At 39.9% G+C, this 24,153-nt stretch overlaps 1 long non-coding RNA gene across 6 annotated transcripts in view; it reads right to left on the bottom strand.

Moving 5' to 3' along the window:
• The window catches only part of LOC109614990, a 44,787-nt gene extending 23,848 nt beyond the window's left edge, over positions 1-20,939 (bottom strand). For all 6 annotated transcript variants that reach the window (XR_002196004.2, XR_002196008.2, XR_002196005.2 and 3 more), the window contains exon 1: positions 20,587-20,939. This is a non-coding gene — a long non-coding RNA (uncharacterized LOC109614990). The remainder of the gene's footprint in view (positions 1-20,586) is intronic.
• Positions 20,940-24,153: the final 3,214 nt, after the last annotated feature.

Raw genomic sequence — 24,153 nt, 5'->3', positions numbered from 1 at the left:
AAAACTTGAATCCATTTCTAATATATTTTTTTAACATTGCTCCCTTAACATACCTTAAACATGACACGGAACAATACAATTATAAAAAAATTACTGGCAATATTTTTTTCCCACAATTTGAACTTTTAGCTGTTTAGATTAGTTGTTTCGTTTAATCTCCGTCTTCAAAATGAATTGACATTTTTGCTGATGCATCATGGTTTTGTAACTGAATCTGCTACTGACACTTTCATGAGTCTCAACCATATGAGAAACATTTGGTTTCTGATTGAGTGGCCCAATAAAAGATACACTGCAACTAGACCGTAGCCTGAGAAGGCTTAGTGATTTTCTATCTTATGATTAACTGTGGAATAGTGTGTGTGTGTGTGTGTGTGTGTGTGTGTGTGAGTGTGCATGTGTGAGAGAGAGAAAGAGAGTGTGTGTGTTGTTGATGACTAACTTCTGTGAATTCTAGGCCCTGACCCCTAAACTAGTTTGTTTTGGACCAGGGGGCGAGCCCATTCAACTCTGTGAATGTTAGACCACCACACTTGTTTCCAGTAATGACAACAGCACATCACCAAGGTGACAGCCCTGTTCCTTTAACTGACATGATGCTATGCACGGTTTAGGCCACTTGATTTTTTTTTCAAGCTATTTATCCTTTTTGTTCATTGGCTCCAAAAAAAAAACTTGAATAAATACAAATACACATATGTGCAATTAAAATAATTTATTGTTTTGTCTTAAAAGTAACGGATATCTTGTAAGACAGCTAGAAAAAAATTCATGAAGAAATTTGAAGAATTTAAATGACAATGCATTGTAACACCCAAAAATATGTCTGCTTCTAATAAACTTAAGGGTCACTTCCTGGTGCTACATAGTCATATGGCACAAACTACACCCTTCAACCATGACAAGAAGTCTTAAAAGAGATTCACTGATTGACTTGAGTAATATTTCAAAACAATAATAATCAATTACTCTGCAAAAACAGATTAAAACCTATTTGGAGCAGTGTGGGATTGGCCACCTCAGATTAACAGTCTGAACATAACTGGATGCTCTGTAGGATAACTTGGACAGAGAACAACAAAAAACTGCCAAATTCAAAAGATGAGAAATGTCAAATGCTCCCGGAAGCCTGGAAGAAACAGTCTATTACAAAAAAATCACCTCAATTCTGCACTCTAATGGAGGCCACACAAATGTCTGGTGGCCTTAGACTTTTGCAACTAAGACTTGTATTTGTGCGACTCACGCACCCAGGTACACATACACACACAAACACACCAACAACAAAAACCACAAAAACAACGCCTAAAAACGGCCTTATTTATCCATAGAACACAGTCATCTCATCCTCTCTGTTCACTCATACCAGTCAATACAGTACTTCCGTTATGAAACACTACATCTCAGGGTCTCCGTTAATAATTAGTCTATCTTCTTTTTGTTTGGAGAAAATCCCCCGTTTCAATCGGACGACCACACTCTCTTCCAGGAAATAAAATGGACCACTGGCTCTCACTGTCTCCCAGTGGCTCTCTCAGTGCAGTTGTTCATTCCGAAAATTGAGACTGACTCACAAACAGACCAAATAACTGATCACAGGAAGAGAGAGAGAGAGGCAGAGTATGTCCGTGGGTAGGAGCGTGTCTCTGTGGGTAAGAGTCCTAGCGAAAAGGATAGAAGGAGGAGAGGTGTGATACAGCAAACGAAAGGTCCATTCACGAAAACATGCAGTACAATAACAAGCTTGAGTCATAATGGTGAATATTTGTGAATGGGGTGGTGGATGTAGTGGTGGATGTAGTGGTGGGTATGGTGAAAAAGATGAGGCTACCGTTGCTTCTTTGGCAATAACATGACACATCTAAAAACCTTCTACACCCTAACACCAATAATCAAGGCTGACTTAAAATTTTCTTTTGAGTTCACCATGAAATCTTTATTCAGAACCAAACTTTTAGTTTTTAGTTTACAGTTACCAATTCCATGTGGTGGTTTAGAGGAAATCATGCGTGTAGTAGAAAAACTAAAATAAAAAGGTTCCATCAGTCCACTGTGATCAAATCATTTACAAACCGAGAGCATTTAACATGACAGCAACTCGGCCTACAAGTGGACGCCCTTCCAAAATATCCCCAAGAACCACAAGAAAAAATATAAATCAGGTAAATGCCAACACAAACATCTGGAGATTGGCAGACCACCCTTGCTGCATTTCAGTTAAATGTACACCACCATTCAAAAGTTTGGGGTCACTTGTTTTCCATGAAAACAAATGAAATTAGTTTGATTAGGAAATATTGCAAAATGAATGGGAACTATTTTTAATTGAAATAATTGTGTCCTTCAAACCTTGCCTTCGTCAAACCTCGATTTGCAACAATTGCAGCCTATCAGACTTTTGGCATTCTAGTTGTCAATTTGTTGAAGTAATCTGCAGAGATTTTACCCCATGCTTCCTCCAGCAAGTTGGATTGGCTTGAAGGGCACTTCTTAAATACCATAGAGTCAAGCTGCTCCCAGAATAGGGTTTTTATTCGGTAATTGTGCTGGCCACGCTATTATGAACAGAATACAAGTGGACTGCTTCTTCCCTAAATAGTTCTTGCATAGTTTGGAGTTGGGCTTTGGGTCATTGTCCTGTTGTAGGAGGAAATTGGCTCAAGCGCCATCCACAAGGTATGAAAGCCTTCCTTCAAGTTCACTTTTAACCTGTATAAATATCCCACTTTACTACCACCAAACCAACCCCGGGCCACTTACATGGCCTCTTCACTGTTGACATTGAAACTGGTGTTTTGTGGGTACTATTTAATGAGGGCAGCAAGTTGAGGACCTGTGAAGCGTCTGTTTCTCAATCTAGACACTCCAATGTATTTGTCCTCTGGGCCTCCTACTCCTCTTTCTATTCTGGTTAGAGCCAGTTGGCACAGTTCTGTGAAGGGGTAGTACACAGCATTGTATGGCATCTTCAGTTTCTTGGCAATTTCTTGCCTGGAATAGCCTGCATATCTCATTTCTCAGAGTTTCAGAAGAAAGTCCCTTGTTTGTGGCCACTGTGTAATTGAACCCACAATTGCTGATGCTCCAGATACTCAACTAGTCTAAAGAAGCACAGTTTAGACTAGTCAGCTGTGCTAACCTAATTGCAAAAGAGTTTTCTAATAATCAATTACCCTTATAAAATGATAAACTTGGATTAGCAAACTTGAAGTGCCATTGGAACACAGGACTGACGGTTGCTGAAAATGGGTCTCGGTACCGCTGTACTGTAGATATTGAAAATCTGCCATTTCCAGCTACAACAGTAATTTCCAACAATAACAATGTCTACACTGTTTTTCTGATCAATCTGATGTTATTGTAATGGACAACATTTTTTGCTTTTCATTCGAGAGCAAGGACATTCCTATGTGACCCAAAACTTTTGAATGGCAGTGTATATGAACGCAAAATATGAATGTATAGTATTATAGCTACTTCTATTATTAGTTGTTTAAGTAGTTGTCATAAGCACTTTCATTTTTATGAATAACAAGCCTATGTAGTTTTCACACTGTAAATTATTATTATATTATACTATTATTATAGTTTGCTGCCACAAAGACTGGAATGAATTGTGAGACAATAAAAAAGTTTGACATTTCTGCTCACTTCTTTAAAAACCAAACTACATGCGCTGCTGTCTAATTATCGCACCTGCTGATTCCTTTAAACGTATCACAAGTAATTGCATTCTGCTAACTGTTAAATGAACACGGAGACAGGTCCTGGTTACTGAAATAGTCAATTTGAAAGTGTCTGTGTCAGACTGGCTCTTCACCACTGCAGAGTTTCCCCTAGGATATTTTATAGCAGTGGTGGGCCATCAATGTTAATAGCGAAAACACTAGAAGTAAACTACTGTAAACGTGGATAAAACTAGGTTATATCAAACACACCAAGGCAGGCTCCAACCCAAGCAGGTCTTTCTCAGGCTGGCAGTACACATCTCCTTTTAGCAAACACCTTTTTTAATGTCTAGTCTAAATCTGCAGTATTGAAACACTCCTGTTTATATCAAGCAACCACCTCGACAGTGAAACATTTCAAGGTATAAAAATATCACACAATGCGAGTATATGTAAACACCAACCTACTACTTTTTCCACTCCCTCTCTCCAAATTTCTTCATATCTCTTTCCCTCTCTCTCTATATCTTCTCTGTTTGAAAACTTTCCATGACTTCATCATTGCCAGGCATTAAACAAAAAACACATTGGGAACACTGTGGGAATAAATGTATTGTATTGCCATTGCAGGAACAACATTTTGCTAACAGTGTAACAGGGTCTTGGTAAATGGTTCCTGTGGCGGTCAAGGTTTAGAAGGAGATCACGGTGAGGTATCAGCCTATTGCTCTGCTACCATTTTGTGACCTGGTAGTACTTCCAAGGTTTAAAGAGTTCCACTGTACAAAAGACATGATAATAGCCCATGAAGACAAGGTCAAGGTACACCAGAGATCAGGCCAATGAAAGAGAGAAGGCTGGAATTGTTTTGGAATCCCTCTCTTTTAAAGCCTCTCCTCTTCACTCTGTTTGCCAAGCCTGGCTCTTTCTCTGTGTATACCTCCTTCCCTCTCATTCTCTCCCTCTTTTTGTCTAACACTTTTTCTTTTCTCAGTGACTTTCTCATTCTCCACTCCATCCCTCTCTGTCTCTATTAGGCATGTTTGCTGTTGCTCTGAGGACAAAGAGAGAGAAGGAAAATAGTGAGTGAGAAGAGAGATAGAAAAAAAACAATAAGGAGAGTTTATTACAAAATGACTCATGCGTGCTTTACCAGCAACTGACCTCCATGTGGTTGCTATGGAGACACGTTGTGAAAAGTTCTGTCCCTCCCTTTTTGTACGGACAACCTGTGGCTCCCAGCCAATCAGACACTGCCATCAGCTGAAGCGGAGTCTTTGAACCAATTAGAAAGTCAAACCTGGAGCTGTCAGCCAATGACGCACAATATCCAACAAAAATACGGGTTCCTCATTTAATCAAAGGTATCTTAGTAGTATGACAATCAATTCATTGGTTAATTAAAACCGCCACTGTTGCAAAACAAAGTGAATGGACTTAATAAACTATTTAAGGAAGAAAGGATTACAGGAAAATACAAGGAATCTGTAATGTTCCACAGAAACAGTCCTCAGCAGGAGTTCTCTCACACACACACACACACACACACACCCGAGTCATGATGACGAAGGTTTTTCCTCCTGACAACGTGGCTTTTCAGCTAATAAGTTACTCCTCTACTGCGGTGGTATGAGGAAATGATGCAAACTTCATGACAGATTACAAACTTCATGACAGATTACAAACTTCATGACAGATTAAACCTCCTCTAAATGTACAATGGGACAGCACACTAACCTCCACCTGTGTATCTCATCAAACTTCATCTACTGGATCAGTTTACGAAATCCAAAACATTATGAAACCCAATGCAGGTAACAGACTGGCTCTAAATAAATCAATACTTTTTCACAAAAGCTATTATCTTCCACCATGCCTTCTTGGTGTTGGGACGTGTATGTATTAATAGAGCAGGTGGTGTTCTGCAAGCAGCAGGCCTAGTCGCAGTGGGAGCTGCACTACACCACAGTACAGGTGGTGAAGATAAGAGCTTTATTACACTACAGTACACTGCATCAGTAGTGTTCTTCCTCTAGGGTTTTGTAACAGCCTTAACACACACACATGCACATATTCATACAAAAAGAGGTGAACACAAACGTCAGCATTACCACACACACACACACACACACACACACACACACACATGCGTACTGTACATATCATACTAGCAATGTCAGTCAGTCTCCAGCACAAATAAATTAGTTCAATTAGACAGAGCACTCTCCAGAGCGCTGCGGGGCTTGGTCATGACATACTCTTAATTGAAACAAACAGCATCCGTGCCTCTCTGGTGAGGCCTGACTAACGCCGTTACAGTGAGGGCAGCACTCTTCACGTGTGTGTGTGTGCGTGTGTGTGTGTGTGTGTGTGTGAGGGAGAACAAGTGTAAAGATGAGAAGCCATTTAAAACCAATGTAGCACTCCCACAAGTCCTATCTCAGTCGATAAAGGTCAATATTAGATGTTTTGTCCAGGTAGGAAAGACATCTATATATTAATACAACATCTGGTCACAAGGGGCAATAGTGAGAGCAATTCCATTTGAACGGACTAATGGTTTGCTAGGGCACTGACGACGATGATGATGGTAGACAGTCAGTTTGGCCAATTATTTATTTTCATACGTTGTGAGACCAAATTCACACAGAAAGTGTTTTAGATATTGTGCATGGACTAACGTCAAATGCTGACGTGATCACCTTGCCCACGCGGCTACTTTGCACTGTTCTCAATCCAGGAACCCACACAAGGGCAAGGACATGCACTCATTACTATTCATGTGATCACAAGACAGAATGACTACACATGGACACTGTCAGTCTCTGCAGGGCTCATTTAAATAGGTTGAATCAGGGTGAAACCTAAAGAACGTGAGGCAGGACGACAGTGGAAGTATTGCTAACCACTTCAAATGTAAAAGCATGTATCATACCTATTATCAACAACCACTCGACTATTTCTAAGCAATCTAGATTAACAGAAGGTGCTTAATTGCTGAGGAGGTGGAGACATCTAGTGGCGATAAAGAGTAATGTAGCCAAATGGACTGGTACAGCATGTACACATTCAGCGAACACCTAACATGCACAGTATACACATGCGGTCAACATCAATGATGGTAAATATGAGATGGCAGTGGCTATAAATTGTGATCTTTGCTACAAAGGGTGTTTTATTCTTCAGTACCTATAGCACCACCATTTTGGTCCAACGTTTATGTGGTTCCATAAATTAACAAAATATGTTACATTATAACAAATGTGATTTCATTGTGGCAAGGAGCTTTTCAACTAAAAGAGACCTACTACAAACTAACAAAGTGGAAAGTGATTTCAAGGACAAATAAATTGTGAAATATAATAATTCAAAATTCAATATGATATAATGATCATAGAAGAGCCAAATGTACCTTCGAACAGCCAAATTGCCTACATAAAAAAAAAAGTGTTCAAAATGCACATCACTGCTTGTCAACATCAATATGTTTGTGTTTTTAAGGACACCAGTATTCATAAGAACTTTCACTTTCACTATTTTACACTAAATAATAATTTATATTTTCCTGGGGACATAAATGGTACCACAGAGCAGGGATCACCCTATTTCACCATCCATAAAGGAAAGGGCACCTGGCCTGTACTGCACTAATGCCCGATGCTAAAGGATATGGATAATGATGGACAGTAGCTTTAATTTTAGACTTCAGTGGAGTCAGAGGGTTTTAAGTATAATAATTCAGCCAATCAGGGGATTGTAATATTAATAACAACCCAGTGAGTGCTCTTCACTGAGGAATTCTCGAACATCAGATATTTACAGTACAGTGTTCCTCAGAACAGTGGCCTGGGGCCTTCACTCTTTACAAATTATTTCCCATTTGTCTTACAAAAGGCTAAAATAATTACATATGCTGATGATTCCAACATTCTAAACTAAACTGTTTATCAGGCCCCACTGCTCCTGGGTTTTGTCTTAAATATAATTTCAACCAAAAGCATTACTTTGGTTCAAAACATTTCAAACCTCAACGAGAGTTGTGCACAGAACGTGTGACCACTGAGCTGTTGAATCTGTGTTGCTGAAAAAGCTAAATTTACTTTGATCAGGCTCTGTTCTTGTCCAATTTTGATTACCTTCCAGTAATATGATCAGGTGGAGCAAAGAAAGACCAAAAAAAGCTGCGTAAATGTGTAAATGCTATTTTCATTGCATTTATATTTCTATATATTCAATGGATATAAAAAGTCTACACACCCCTGTTAAAATGCCAGGTTCTTGTGATGTAAAAGAATGAGACAAAGATAAATCATGTCAGATTTTGTTCCACCTTTAATTTGACCTATAACGTGAACAATTCAATCGAAAAACAAACTGAAATCTTTGAGGAAAAAATTATAATAATCACAATAACCTGGTTGCATAAGTGTGCCTCTTATAACTGGGGACGTGGCTGTGTTTAGAATTAACCAATCACATTCAAACTCATGTTAAATAGAAGTCATTACACACCTGCCATCATTTAAAGTGACTCTGATTAATCAAAAATAAAATTAATATTTTCCTGATATTTTCTTAGTTGCATCTCAGAGCAAAAGCCATGGTCCGCAGAGAGCTTCCAAAGAAGTTTGTAGACTTTTATATCAACTGTGCATATATATATATATATATATATATATATATATATATATATATATAAGCCCAATGCAGGTAATAATGTACAGCTTTACATTATTAATATTGTTTATTCATTAAATAGATTTTCACTAACCCAACTATAACCCCCCCCATCTTTCCCCCTTCCTGGCCATGTCCCTCCTTCCACCCCATCCCTCCTCTCCTTGCTCCCATCCCATCCCTCCCCTCTCCTGCCCCCCCCCCCCTCACTCTATGCCCCTATCGTTCTCCACTCATGCTCTCCTGTCCACTCCTGACCCCCCCTCGTCTTACTGCACTCCTCCACTTACAACCCCCCCTTCCCCCAGCTCTAGGCTGATGTAGTTTAGTGACGTCAATTGGGGCATGACAACAAGGGCATGACCAGACCAGGAAAAAGTCACAAATAACTTCCTCCACCCACACACATAGAGAAACAGTGCTGCTGTGCTAGCAGAGTGGAAGACTAGCTGTTGTGCTAGCAGAGTGGAAGACTAGCTGTTGTGCTAGCAGAGTGGAAGACTAGCTGTTGTGCTAGCAGAGTGGAAGACTAGCTGTTGTGCTAGCAGAGTGGAAGACTAGCTGTTGTGCTAGCAGAGTGGAAGACTAGCTGTTGTGCTAGCAGAGAGGAAGACTAGCCGCTGCTCTGGCAACAGCTGAGGGGGATTGTAATATTAGCAAATGAACAGAGAACGCTTTGTGCGTGACGACATATCAGTCTAAACATAGCGTTATACATTGGCAATGTAATGTAAGACAATGCTTATTGCGTGTGTGTGAGTGTGAGTGTGTGTATATATGATGTTGGGCTGACCTGACTGTGTGTGTCTTCCAGCCAGGTGCCTTTGTAAAACAATACCGCTGCTCCTTGACGTCTTTATCTGAAGAACGGGCCGGACGACTATCACCAGGACAAAACATTCAAACAGAATGAGCTTTATAGATGTTACTCACAAAACTTCTAATTAACATTCAGTCTCTCACAGACTATGCAAAAAAAAAAAAAAAAAGGGTCAGAGGAACTTTTTTGGGAAAACCTTGGTTGAGTCCAAGCAGAGAAAAGTCTAAAAATGGCAAGTTGTTCAGGTCCATTTTCATCAATCTAGGCCAGTCACTCTGACACAGGGGATGTGTGGAAGGAGCTCAAGCATTGCTCGTCGGCCTGGAAACGGGTGGGATGATTTTAATGGTCCCGTATCTGGTAATCCATGTGAATTTGTGTGTGTGTGTCTGGGCATTAACTATATATTTTGTGTTGTGACCCACAGTCATCATCACTTAGCCCAGAACAAGAGTTCAACATATTCCTGTAAATGGTATTCCTCAATGCGCCCGTTTCTCACAGAACACAGGGACACGGGGCCTTCCCAGTCATCCCATTTCATGCAGTAACTGGGAGACAACACAGCCCCGTAGGCAGTGAGAAAGAGTGAAAAATGGAGAGAGAGGCCTCCTCTAGTCGAACAAAGACAGATGACAGGCTGTGGGTAAATATCCCAGCAGAGAGACGGATGTTCACATTCACAGAACAGGGAATCAATCCAAACGCAAATACAAGCCCTGTCTGTTGACAGCAGAGGCCCCAAAATGGGCTTCCATCGATCAGTTGCTTTATTTGTTTGCACTCTATCCCTTTCTAGTTCTCCCTCACAGTGGGTGGATAATATGTGTGTGTATGTGTACATTCCTCTCTGAATGTTAACACTATATCTCTCTCGTGTGAGGACCTTCGTCATTGGTGTAAATGGCAGGTGAGAGGGTGTCAGGGTGGTGACTGATAGCTTGACAATAAGAGCAGAGACTACTGTGATAAAGAAGTGACCTCATTCGCTGTGATTTCAGAAAAGGACTGGACACAGTCCTGTGACCTTTTAGTTCTTGAAAAAGAAACAACACACAATCACCAACCTCCAAATAATCTTAATAGATGCTGAATCCTCATATATAATCTGAATAACAACAATTGGACAGTACTCCAGTAATATGCAGTAATTACATAGATATGGTTTTATTGCTGAACAGACATTGGTGGGCATTACTATTGAATTATACACCTCTTGTTTGTGCTAATACTGAACTTGTGTAATTACACCCAACTGTGTGTGGCCGGCTGCTTGGAACTAGATTGCTATTATCTTATAGTGACGATAAAGAGACTGGACCTGAAACATTCAAGCAGCATTAAAAGATTAAGCATCTATGTGTGTGTGTGTGTGTGTGTGCGCGCGCATGTGTGTGTATGTGCGTGTTACCAAATGCTGACCTATTTTTGACCTTAGCACTATTCTCAGGTTTCGTTCGGTTTTTTAACTAGTCAAGGTTGGAGAGGTCATCATAATATTTGAAACAAAGGACCAATTGTACTTTCAATTTCGTTGAGTGGTTATTGAGGTCCTCGTGTCATGTGATCAGACGTAGTCATCATTAGGGAATTTGAGTTTTGTCTTCCACAGGATACAGGGATATCTGACACAACCCATCATTGCACTGCTTCAACAATAGCACTTACTTTTTCCATTGGGTCTAACACACAGCAAATTCTATACTCTTTTCTCCACTCTCAGATAGCACAGACGTTAGAAAATGGCTAACGCTGCAGCAGAGTTCTTGTGATAGTCCCTCCGCCTGTGGCCTACTTAGCTAGCTGTAGCATTCTGAACTTCCCCTCAAACAGTAAGTCTTGGTTGGCTGTGGCTCCATGCTTGCGCTTTTTTGACGGCTGCTCCACTTCCTCATGGCAGGCCAGGATCCAGGATGGGTTCCGGAATGAGAACGTCTTGTTCTCCCTGCCTGATAGAATCAAAGCAGATAGCAGCTGCCAAGTAAAGTCCATGCTGTGTGAAAATCCATCCCGCTCTCCAGCCCTCCCCTCCGCGGTCAGTTAGACAACCAACCCTCTCACTTGCTCTTTCTTTCACCTCTTCATTCATTCCCCCGCTCTCCCTCCCTCTCTTACATATTTTCTCTCTCTCCTCAGTATCTTTCACCCAAATTCCAGTACGCTTAATGGAATATTTAGTTTTTTTTTAGCACTTTAGACCTCATTTTCCACATTCATTGTTGAAGCATCATCCAGACAGTTTTTTCGAAGTTCAATTTCAGAGATTGACTGGTCTCTCTAGTTGTGTGCATGAACCATGTAGTACAGTGGTCAGATTCACAGCTAAAACACATTCTATACCGTCTCCACACAAAATTGTAAAGGTGAAAATGTTTTCAGGGGACCTTTTGAAAGAAAATAGATATTGTTTTTCTCTCTGCAAACATCACTAGTTGTGCAATGGAATAGCTATTTCAGCCACAGTACATTCTGTGTTGTTCTGTGCACTGTTGAAATTGTTGGAGTAGGCATGTCATCTCTTGCTTGTCTACACAGGCTAAGCGGCTATGCATACTGAAATACTGATTAAACAGCGTAGCGCTAGAAAGTAGCGTTATCACGGTACTAGCCTTGAGAACCAGGTTCCGTGAAATCTTGGAGGTGTAAGTGATTTTGATCAAACAAAAAAAATAAAAAACATCTTTGTTCAATCAGCATGACCACACATTAACACAGATACACTGGAGTCATTTCATCATTTTGACATAACATTTATCCATTGACAAAGACCTTAATTACTGCACATGCAGTTATTATCCGAATTACCCCTCTCTCTCTGCCTATTTCTATGAAGACACGGGCAGGAGTTTTATCTTCCAGTCTGCCAGAGCCCTGCTGAGGTCTCACTTCACACGCTCCCCAGGCCACCGCCATGCCAACTCTGCCAGCCGAGACACACTGATGCAGCATACCCATCCATGGGCCCAACTACCCTATTATGGAATCAACCTGATTCAGCCTAGAGCCAGCCATTCACCTCTGGGATAAACCTTTCCATTCTAGAATAGACTAGATCAGTAATAATGGCCATACAAGGCTTTATTACCGTTCTTCGGGCAGCAGGATATTATGCTAACAGTGCTAACTGAGAATTTATTTTTCAAATTAAAAGTCGTCATTGAAATATATAAGACAACATAGTTAGCAATCTAAACTGTACATCATCATTATCATCTTCCGCTTATCCGGGGCCGGGTCGTGGGGGCAGCAGTCTAAGCAAATGTAAACTGTACATTTTAAGTTTAATGTCTGTTCCAGTGCTGGTTCGTGTCTGTTTTTATTAGACTAGATTAACTATATTGCCTTGATGGTTTTTATTGTGATAAAGAAAATCTGAGTGCTGCCAGCATAATATCCTGCTGCTTTAATAACACTAACAAACACTTGTTTGGCCATCTATAGATCAGCACCCAACAGGGCTGTTGGGGAGGGGCTTGAGACGACAAGGAAAAATCTAATTAAAAATAACTATTTTACTCAATAAATATTCCATATAGCACTTAAAATATAATGCCTTGAAAAAGTATTCAAACCCCTGACCAATTCTCCAAAACGGTAAATTTAAATGTTGTTATTTCTGATATTTTTAAACAATGAACTCAAACTCAATAACTGTAAGGAGACCTTTGATTTACGTTGGGATATATAAGAAAAATGAAAGTCTCACCGTATGGAGGCCAATGCTAAGGTCATTGTTTCTTTCATGTGTGTCCACTGGGAGCTTCTACAGCACCAGTTGAATACTTATGCAAGGAACATATTTCTTTTTTTTTCTTTCACATTTTTTCCCAACATAAATCCAATCCAATGTCACCTTACAATAAGTGTTGTAAAAAAAACAAAAACAGAACGACATTTCAATTTGACAATAATTGTTAAAAATGACATAGCTCAGTGATTTGAATACTTGGCAATACACTGTATATAAAGAAAACAAATATCTAAAAACATACAAAATTATTAATTGGATAAATTCTTGCTCTGAAATGTCCCAAACTAGGAATGTCTGCCAGTGAGAACATTTCTTATGCCTTGCAACTCATACAGCCATTTTATTTCTGTGCCTAGGGTTGCATACTAAAATGCTGGCAACATAACATTTTTGCTCTTGGATAAAAGAATAGACAAGTTGAATGTCAGAGATCTCATCACACGTTGACCACAGTATTTCCAGGAGTCTGCAACAGTCCTCACATTGAATGAGCAGCTTCGGCAATTACAGTCTGGCATTCTATTTATTTTAGATTTTTTAAGAAGCCAAATCATTTATTTAAAAGAAAATGTATAATCATGTAAATTAGGATGATTGCAATGACAAATAGCAATTCAATTTGAATAAAAACACAATTAAAATGTGCACTTCTGTAATACTTTTAGCAAAAACAAAAAACAGCAAGGATTTAACCTTAGTCTTAAGGGGTCCTAAAATATTTTGTGGTACCCAGAGAATCAGAAAACAGTTTGAACGATCATTGCTCTGGCATGAGAACAGGTTTGCTAACAGCAGAAACAGGGAGGGTTCTGGAAATATTGTGACAACTTAAAGCACTAGGCGAACATCATAAAAAAACGTACACAAGTGAATCAACACACCATGAACATTCACACACACTAAGGAGACTCTCCCCGTCTGTCTCTGTCTCTCCCTCGCTTTTTCCTTCCGTTCTCTGCCTTTCTCACACACCTTCCCTCCCCCTTTCTCTCACTCGGTGTCTCTGCAGCAGTGAAGCCTGGTGTCTGCAGCTCCTGTTCTGCAGCTCCTGTTCTGCAGCTCCTGTTCTGCAGCTCCTGTTCTGCAGCTCCTGTTCTGCTGCTCCCTGCGTCATTTCCCCTCGTGTGAGACGTAAACACAAGCACACCCATGCTCGTTCGCGTGATCACACGCGTGGTTGCATGCGTAGCATGTGTGTGCGTGTACACACATACGCACGCACACACACACACACACAAACAAACCACTCATCTACACCTTCAAACACAACAGTCGCATGGGAGTAGTTCATTGTGACCACACACACACACACACACAAGCTCTACCTCTTTCACAGGGTACAGACACAGAGAGAAATACACGACTACAAACATATACCAGCACAATGAGGACAATTGAACGCATCTAACAAACAGCAAAACCACCAACCTCAGAGAGCTCAGCATAAAGATCTGTCTGCCATCCGAGTGTTTAAGCTACATTTAGCAAGCCACACTTTACTGGTGAATTACCAGCACTGACAGCTTACAAAGAGGGGAGACGGAGGAAGAGAAAAAGAAAGAGGGAAAGAGTGAGGGAAGGAGACTGATGGAAAGAAGGGGGATGGAGAGAGGGTTAGAGAGGAAGGCATGGTGGAACAAACATATAGAGAGGGTGGAGAGGAAGGAATGAAAATGACATAGACTTGGTTGCTGTCTATCTAGCTGTTTCAACTTTCGATAGATCTAAGACTTAAGACAAAACATACGATTAGATTACAGTCTGATTTCAATTTGTTGTAAAAGGCAAGGACAAACCCGCCGGGTGTGTGCCAGGGAAATCATCAGCACTGGACAGGTGTCGTACGTAGCTGGTGGCACAGATTGGGATGTCTGTTTGTTTGTCAGAAGGCATGACAACACAAAACACTGGGTACTCTAGGGACACTCTAGCCATTTGAAACACATCACTAATCTCACAGCTTCCTCTGTGGCGGAAAACAGCTTACAGCTTTGCTCAATAAATAATTTTTGCGACCTGCAATTTAAGGCGTATCTGCATGTGGGCATTGTGGTCTCCACTTAAGCATGTCAGAGGTTCGGATTAAAGACATTACACTAGTTGGCTCAAGCACAGTGGGTGGCAGCAGTCACCTTATAGAGAATGTGTGAACCACAATAATACATAGAAGAACTACCTAGGTAACTGGGTAACAACGGCATTTCTCCCACTGCCTGCTAAGTAATCAGAACTGTGGGAAAGCAGTACTTCACAGGCGAGGCAGAGGACACTACAGTATGTATGTCCATACTCTTGCAGCTAGCCACAGCAAAGATGGGGGATTTTAAATTTAGTTCACTCAAGAAATTTACCATTGAACAAATTGGTCTGTTGCGGTCTGATTAACAGGTCTTCTTTCTAGTTCACTGACTGCCAGTGAACAAAAAACTAAAGGAGTGCAGTGACATGGCTAGTTTTTTTATATCTTTATGTTGATGCAACATAGCTATATTATAAGAAATGACGAATAGGGGTCTCCTGTATGGCACAGCCTTGAAATGAATTCCTCGCAGTTTTGCTGCATCATCGTGATTAGGGTTCTGATTTCTGATTTTTATCTATATCTATACACATGTATGTATGTGTATATATGTATGTATGTATATATGTAAGTTATGTATATATGTAAGTATGTGTATATGTGTGTATATTATATATGTGTGTGTATGAAACGTGTGTGTGTGTGTGTGTGTGTGTATATACACACACACACACACACACATATACACACACACACACACACATATATATAGATGCACACATACATATACATACATACGCACACTCACACACATGTATATAAAGATAGAGTATACAGCTTTTTTTCCGGAGCAGTTTAGATATAATATATACTACGAAGAGAGAGCATACAGCTCCGCAAAAAATTACACAGTATATATACACTCACCTAAAGGATTATTAGGAACACCATACTAATATTGTGTTTGACCCCCTTTCGCCTTCAGAACTGCCTTAATTCTACATGGCATTGATTCAACAAGGTGCTGAAAGCATTATTTAGAAATGTTGGCCCATATTGATAGGATAGCATCTTGCAGTTGATGGAGATTTGTGGGATGCACATCCAGGGCACGAAGCTCCCGTTCCACCACATCCCAAAGATGCTCTATTGGGTTGAGATCTGGTGACTGTGGGGGCCATTTCAGTACAGTGAACTCATTGTCATGTTCAAGAAACCAATTTGAAATGATTTGAACTTTGTGACATGGTGCATTAACCTGCTGGAAGTAGCCATCAAAGGATGGGTACATGGTGGTCATAAAGGGATGGACATGGTCAGAAACAATGCTCAGGTAGGCTGTGGCATTTAACCATGGCCCAATTGGCACTAAGGGGCCTAAAATATTCCAAGAAAACATCCCCACACCATTACACCACCACCACCAGCCTGCACAGTGGTAACAAGGCATGATGGATCCATGTTCTCATTCTGTTGACGCCAAATTCTGACTCTATCATCTGAATGTCTCAACAGAAACCGAGACTCATCAGACCAGGCAACATTCTTCAAGTCTTCAACTGTCCAATTTTGGTGAGCTCGTGCAAATTGTAGCCTCTTTTTCCTATTTGTAGTGGAGATGAGTGGTACCCGGTGGGGTCTTCTGCTGTTGTAGCCCATCCGCCTCAAGGTTGTGCATGTTGTGGCTTCACAAATGCTTTGCTGCATACCTCGGTTGTAACTAGTGGTTATTTCAGTCAAAGTTGCTCTTCTATCAGCTTGAATCAGTCGGCCCATTCTCCTCTGACCTCTAGCATCAACAAGGCATTTTCGCCCACAGGACTGCCGCATACTGGATGTTTTTCCCTTTTCACACCATTCTTTGTAAACCCTAGAAATGGTTGTGCGTGAAAATCCCAGTAACTGAGCAGATTGGGAAATACTCAGACCGGCCCGTCTGGCACCAACAACCATGCCACACTCAAAATTGCTTAAATCACCTTTCTTTCCCATTCTGACATTCAGTTTGGAGTTCAGGAGATTGTCTTGACCAGGACCACACACCTAAATGCATTGAAGCAACTGCCATGTGATTGGTTGATTAGATAATTGCATTAATGAGAAATTGAACAGGTGTTCCTAATAATCCTTTAGGTGAGTGTATATATTTATATATACTGTGTGCACATGTATATACACAACCACACACAGTACCAGTCAAACATTTGGCCACACCTTTTTTTTTGTCTTTTTGTTTTACTATTTCCACATATCATAATAAAAGTGAAGACATTAAATCCATAAAATAAAACATAATGTAGTTGGAATCATGTAGTAACCAAAAGTGTAGTAACCAAAAAAACTAATCAAAATATATAATTTTTATTCTTCAAATTAGCCACCCTTTGCCTTCATGACAGTTTTTTACACATTTGGCATTCTGTCAACCAGCTTCATAAGGAAGTCACCTGGAATTCATCTCAAACAGTCTTGAAGGAGTTTCTTTTTATGCACAGATCTTGTTGGCTGCTTTTTCTTCACTGTGTGGTCCACTCTGCTGTCCAACTCAACCCAAATGTGTTGAGTTTAGGTGATTGTTGAGGCCAGGTGATCTGACTGCATCATCACTCTCCTTCTTGGTCAAATGGCCCTTATACAGCATGGAGGTGTGTTTTGGATCATTATTCCAATAAGCACAAACCAGATGGGATCGTGTATCATTGCAGAATGCTTTGTTAAGAATGCTGTTTGAGTGTGCCTTGAGTTCTAAATAAATCACAGACACTGTGACCTGCAAAGCACCCCCACACATGACACCTCTTCCATGCTTCACGGTGTGACTCACATTTGCAGAGATCATCCATTCCCCGATTCTGCATCTCACAAAGACAAGGCAGTTGGAACCAAAAATCTCCAATTTGGACTCATCAGATCAAAGGACAGATTTTCACCAGCCTAATGTCCATGTCTCATGTGTTCTTCAGTAGTGATTTCTTTGCAGCAATTCGACCATAAAGGTAAGATTCCCACAGTCTCCTCTGAAAAGTTGATGTTGAAATGAGTCTGTTACTTGAACTCGGTGAAGCATTTATTTGGGATGAACAGAGATTCAGTGAATTGCCGATTTCTGAGGCTGGTACCTCTAATTAACTTATCCACTTCAGCAGAGGTAACTCTGGGTCATCCTGTCCTGTCGTGGACCTCATGAGAGCCAGTTTCCTCACAGTGCTTGATGGTTTTTGAGACTGCACTTGAAGAAATGTTCTATGTTCTTGACATTTTTGGGATTGACTCACATTCATGTCTGTAAGTAGTGATGGACTGTTGTTCCTCTTTGCTTGTTTGTGATGTCCATGCCATAATATGGACTACTACAGTACAGACCCTAACTAGTCACCAATTACCTATTAACAAAGCACATCTGGAAATTGAAATGCTTTCCAGGTGACTACCTCATGAAGCTGGTTGAGAGAATGTAAAGAGTGTGCAAAGCTTTCATCAAGACAAATGGTGGCTACTTTGAAGAACCTAAAACATTTTTTACAAATAAAGAAATTCCCTTGAATGAGTAGATGTGTCCAAACTTTTGACTGGTACTGATAAATTGTCTTAATCATGGACATCACAAAAGTGGCAGGGGAACAAAACGGTAAAAAAACAAGAAGTTACTAATACAGGTATAAGGGGCAACACTCACATTCAGGACAGTCCCAAATAAGTAACATTTGCAAATTCCAGCTGATATCCCTATAGCTGACGGCCTGATAACAAGAGTTATGTTTTGGAATATCTTTTGGAATATCAAACCTGCTTAAACTAAAATACTCTTCATTCACATTGTTGTCAACCACTGTTAATTTGGTCCTTCGGTGAGGGTGAAGTCCACAAAAAACAGTATCTCTCCAAATGTATAAAACACACGATTAAAGGAAGCATATTAACGAGGAAAACACTTCCTCTGGAAACAAACCTCTAATACCACAAAACTCAAACCTTCACCCCCTCCACACACAAACAAACACTGTGTTAAACAGGATGTAACAGCGTTAAACAGAATTAGTTTAGAAAGTACAGTCTTATAAGCCTGCAACAAGCAAAACCAAGGTGAGGCCTACAGTGCAGAAATGCAAATGAGGAGAACGTATTTTTACATTACTGATGTTTTAGTCACTCTGACAGTGTTTACTCAAGTGCCATGTGGAAGGCCCATGTCCAGAAGGTGTATCTTCATACATTGTACAGTTATGTCAGCCTGATATGCTGTGACAGGAAAAGTTCATCCCACCATTGTATATTTGACTGCTTGTGTTAAAATTAAATAAAAGGGATGAGATGGATAAAGTTGTAATGCATTGACATGCTATATATACACACATTTTAAAATAGGAATGAGATGTTATAGGATTACGCAATATACTGAAGGTTGTATATTAAATCATCAGATTTCATCTTTAGGCGGTGTGGGTATAGTCTTCGTGGCCAATACGCAACCGGGATAGGAGAAGCGCGTTCTCGCAAGCCGCGCTCGTTCCACAGGCGGTCAGGGTGCCAGGTTTGTTTTTGTCCCTGGCACTTCTCCCTACAGACTAGCCGGTGACGTTGCATGTTATTGCCAGATTTCCTTAACATCCCGTCCTCGTCTGACAGGAGCAAAGTAGAAACATATCTGACAAAGGATTTGGCCCCATATAGAATGATTTGAATGTATCAGAGGTGGCGGATTATAGACGTAGCTAGTCAATAGCCTTGTACAGCTACGCAGTTTTCGATTGACAAGAAGTTTCGCCATGAATAGATTGACCGACAGGCTAAAGACTACGCGAAGCCCGGTATCATTAGTAGGCTATTTGGTACATTTTAACTTTAAGCTATTTACACAGAATTTCACTTTTTGTGAATAGCCTAGGGCTACTATTATAAGGACCTTTTAACCAAAAATGTATAATCACAGCATTAGTCTGCACTAGATATTAAATCTTGTTTTCTAATATAGCTACGAATAATGGCTATATTTATGTGTTGTTTAGGCATACTTTGTTAACAGCGCAGTTAATTTGCGTTCTTAAAAATACCGCCCTATCGACTGTCAGGACAACGTAAGTTCCAAATAGCCTCGACTTAAAATCCCTATTAGTGGGAATTTACATATGTTAAAGTTGCCAGGGAATACCCCAGAATAATGTAATTTATTAGTCTGGGAACAGATTGGCTAACAGTGTTGTAGCGGTGCCCTCTTTCAATATATGGTAGCATGGGCGTGATGTTTGGAAAAGCCATAAGCTATAGCCTAGTTTTTTTTTTACAAAATAACATGTAGGGCAACCTTCAGTCAAATTTCCTCTGTTAAATATTGGTCGTTTACTTAAACTTCAATCTGCGCAACACAAACTGGAATGCGGACATCGGCGACGCCACAGTAGCCTATAGAAAGCATAAGTCATATGGTAGATAATTAAACATCCACATGAACAGGGGCGCATTTTCTTATCACGCACTTACAAAAAAAACTGAACAGGATGCGATTTATCCGCTGTATTAAAAACACAAAGACCACTTTAAGCGCGCAGTACATAGGTTAGGCTATACAGAATTGTAGAGCAGACCACAGAGGAACAACCTAAACCCAGCTGCGTATTCAACCATCTGGGACATTAGAAATAACTTCACTCACCCTCATGAGATGCGCACCGATTCCACTCCCAGGTAGACAGAATAAACACGTTATTTTAAGCGATCTTCACCACCAAAAAGTGCTTCATAGTTGGGCAGGTGCAATCCCGAACTGACAGACATGTCCCGTCCAATGCGTGCGCATTCTAGGCCACTTTGGGCTGGCCCTGTTCTTGACTTAGTTGTTCCGAATCTGTTGCGTGGGTAGGGTGTTTGCAGATGAGTGCGTAGATTTTTTTTTTATCTGGCCGGGGTACACTTCGTCTCTGTGTTCCTGCTATTTCATTATCTCATGTCCATCATGTGACATGGCCAGGCCTCTCTCACTGGAAACTTAAAGGGACCTCCCACGTGATCCAGTCCATGCGCAGTCACTGTGGGCACGGGAAGTCCGATGTTCCGTAAACAGTGATGAGACGCGGATCGCGTAATGAAGACTGCTGTTTGCACCACCCGATATAATACATTATTTTGCATAAGTAATTTACAAAATTCATTGTGATTTCCCGCATATGAGCTCATGCATGGCATAAACTTAACTATGACTCAGGAATGAATTGGGAATGTTAGGACGGGTAGCTATGACCTAATGGGTCGTAGCCAACCCCGTTGTATTAGGCTATAAAAACACAATAAATTAACAAAAACATTGAGCCTATGGACTGAATAAATGTATACACAACTAAATTCATTAATACATATTTAGAAAATGTAGGCTAATACATAGTAAGTGAGTAAGTGATACATGAAGTTAGCCTCTAACAGATACCCGAAAGTAGGAATAATGTCAAATATTCCCCTTGTGGTTTGGACGAAAGAAATCACAAATAAAAAGCAAGTGGTTCTCCGCTTTAGCCTTTATCCATTTATTGGAAATTAGGAAGATTCTGTGCCAAGTTGTTCTCATCCACTTAGAAGAAAATGACATTATCGTATAGCTAGAGGTCTTACATCAGAAGCTCCTGGCAGTCGGGTTTGAGATGATTCACGGTAGGCAAATTACAGGATGATCAAAGCCTGGTTGAGAAAGTCAGGGCTATTATTGTTAGAATTAATTTATGTATAATGATATCAAGCTTTATTTATAATAAGAATATTGTTTTGTAATAATATACCAGACCTACTATAACACGCCAATAACAATGTTTATGACAAGCCATTAAATTAAGTCAATTAGTAAACAAATAGGACATTTTAACAAGGCCATGGAATAAAGACATGTTCTACTACTATCCCACTGGTATTGAGATCCAACTTTAGTCAGGCCTTCCGGCCACCTAGCCAGATACTAACCATGTAAGCGGCAGAAGTTCCTGTTCTAAGGCTCTTGAACCCCCCTGCAGCTTCATTTTAAGGGATACATCTCGAAACTTCTACTGCCCCCTGTCAAATTTAATTTTTTACAGTACCACGGTCTTCAGTGTGAGAATGGAAAGCCCTGTATATAGCAACAGTGTATCTGCTTGATTACAGTGTACTAGGGGACAGCACAGATAAACAATGTATTTTCAATGTTCTTAACATTAAACACTACTTTCAGATAATCGAACAAAATGTGTTAAATTACGTTTTTAATACTTTTCCTTTCAACACACACTGAAAAAAACATTTGTCCCATTTTAAATGAGTGAAATAAGATCCCAGAAATATCTTATAAACAAAACAATAATTTCCACCAATGTTAATCCTTCCTTTTTTGTCAGTTTGATCTATTCTCTTGACATATGTCAAGAAGCTTATTGAACAACATGTCAGTACACAGGTACACCTTCTCTGCTGAGGACAATAAAAGGCCACTAAATATGCAGTTTTTGTCACACACTGCCACAGAGGTCTCAAGTTTTAAGGGATCATGAAATTGGCATGTTGACTCTCAGAAAAGTCCATCAAAGTTGTTTCCAGAGAATGTAATATTTAATTTCCTCTAACCATAAAGCTGCCTCCAACACTGTGTTAGAGAATGTTAATACTAATTGCTCTACCATAATGCTGCCTCAACACTGTTTTAGAGAATGTAATACTAATTGCTCTACCATAATGCTGTCTTCAACACTGTTTTAGAGAATTTGTCAGTAAGTCCACAATTCTGTAAAGCAGTAAAAAGAACCAGTAACAGTTTCTCTATGTGAGAACAGATTGATGTGGACTTTGGGCTCATTACTGATTAAGAAAGTAAAGGTTGATGTCTTCAATCACCACTTCAGTGGAGCAGGCTCTCTATTTAAGAATACTTCCATTAGCGCCAGACATGCTAAATGAAATTGGAAATAATGATAATCAAGTATTTGTGCAGGGCCAATCAGATATTAATAACCAAGTTTTCCACTGACTATTCATGGCAACCGAAATGCTTTGCTAGCTATTGACACCAAAAAAGCAGCCAGGGCCTGATAAACTGGACCCAGGTCCGTCTGGTCAGTGCCTGCTCAAACTTATTTCTGGATTTCTAGTTTAGACCTGGCCACAGTACTATTAATGCTACTAAAATTTGTTATAATCAATATTGTCAAGGCAATGGATGAAAAATCAAATTGTGTGCGTCTATTTATTGTCCTTTCAAAGGCGTTCCATACAGTTGATTTGGATTAAGAAACTGAACTTGTTGAGCTTGGCTTGTTTATGGTGTCAGAATTAACATTACTGATAAAACCTAGGCCATTGTAATGGATTGAATGGATTGGGGTTGAGTCGTATTCAAAAAGTAAGATTTTAAATTGTTTGTTCTATACTTGCATTTAAAAAAATATATTTAATAACTGTAATTTTTGTTTTTATGGTGATGACACAGTAATGTCCACTGCTGCCCCGTCTCATGCTCAACCATTTGCACACTTACCATTCTGATTTCCGACAACTCTAAGAAAAATCCCTCATAGAGATAAACCTGTGCTAATTGCAAGTAAATACAAAATTGTGCTATTCTCAATGTCCCAAAAATGTAATGACTTCACATTATTGCCCTTGATGGTTTCTGTTGTACAACTTGTTGCCTCCCAACAAAATAACTTGTGATTTCGTTAGTCAGATATCTCTGCACAAGCACATTATGTTTGCTCAATCCAAGTGAATATTAGTAAAAGGCTATGTACCATTAGAAAATTATTTCGCAAATTATGTTAGCACAGATGAAACTGTTGTGCTGATTAAAGAAGCATAAAACTAGCCTTCTTAAGACTAGTTGAGTATCTGAAGCATCAGCAATTATTGGTTTGATTACAGGCTCAAAATGGCCAGAGACACAAAAAACGGTTTTTTCTGCAACTCGGCAGTCATCAGGCTAGTCCATGCAAGAAATTGCCAGAAACTGAATATCTTGTACAACGTTGTGTACTACTCCCTTCGCCAGAACAGTGCAAACTTCAATTAATAGGTGTGCCTTGTAAATGTAATTAATGTAATTAATTTATTTTTAATGCATTTGAGCAAATCAGTCGTGTTGTGACAATGTAGGGTTGATATACAGAAAATAACATTATGTCTGTCCCGTAGTAATCCATATTATGGCACAAACCTATAACATCTGACTCAGACAAAGCCGATAGCAGGCTATGCAGAGACATTTATGTCA

The sequence above is a fragment of the Esox lucius genome, chromosome 23, assembly GCF_011004845.1.
Source record: "Esox lucius isolate fEsoLuc1 chromosome 23, fEsoLuc1.pri, whole genome shotgun sequence".
Lineage (NCBI taxonomy): Eukaryota > Metazoa > Chordata > Actinopteri > Esociformes > Esocidae > Esox > Esox lucius.
The sequence above is the reverse complement of the archived record's forward strand: the minus strand, read 5'-3'. Positions and strand labels throughout refer to the sequence as shown.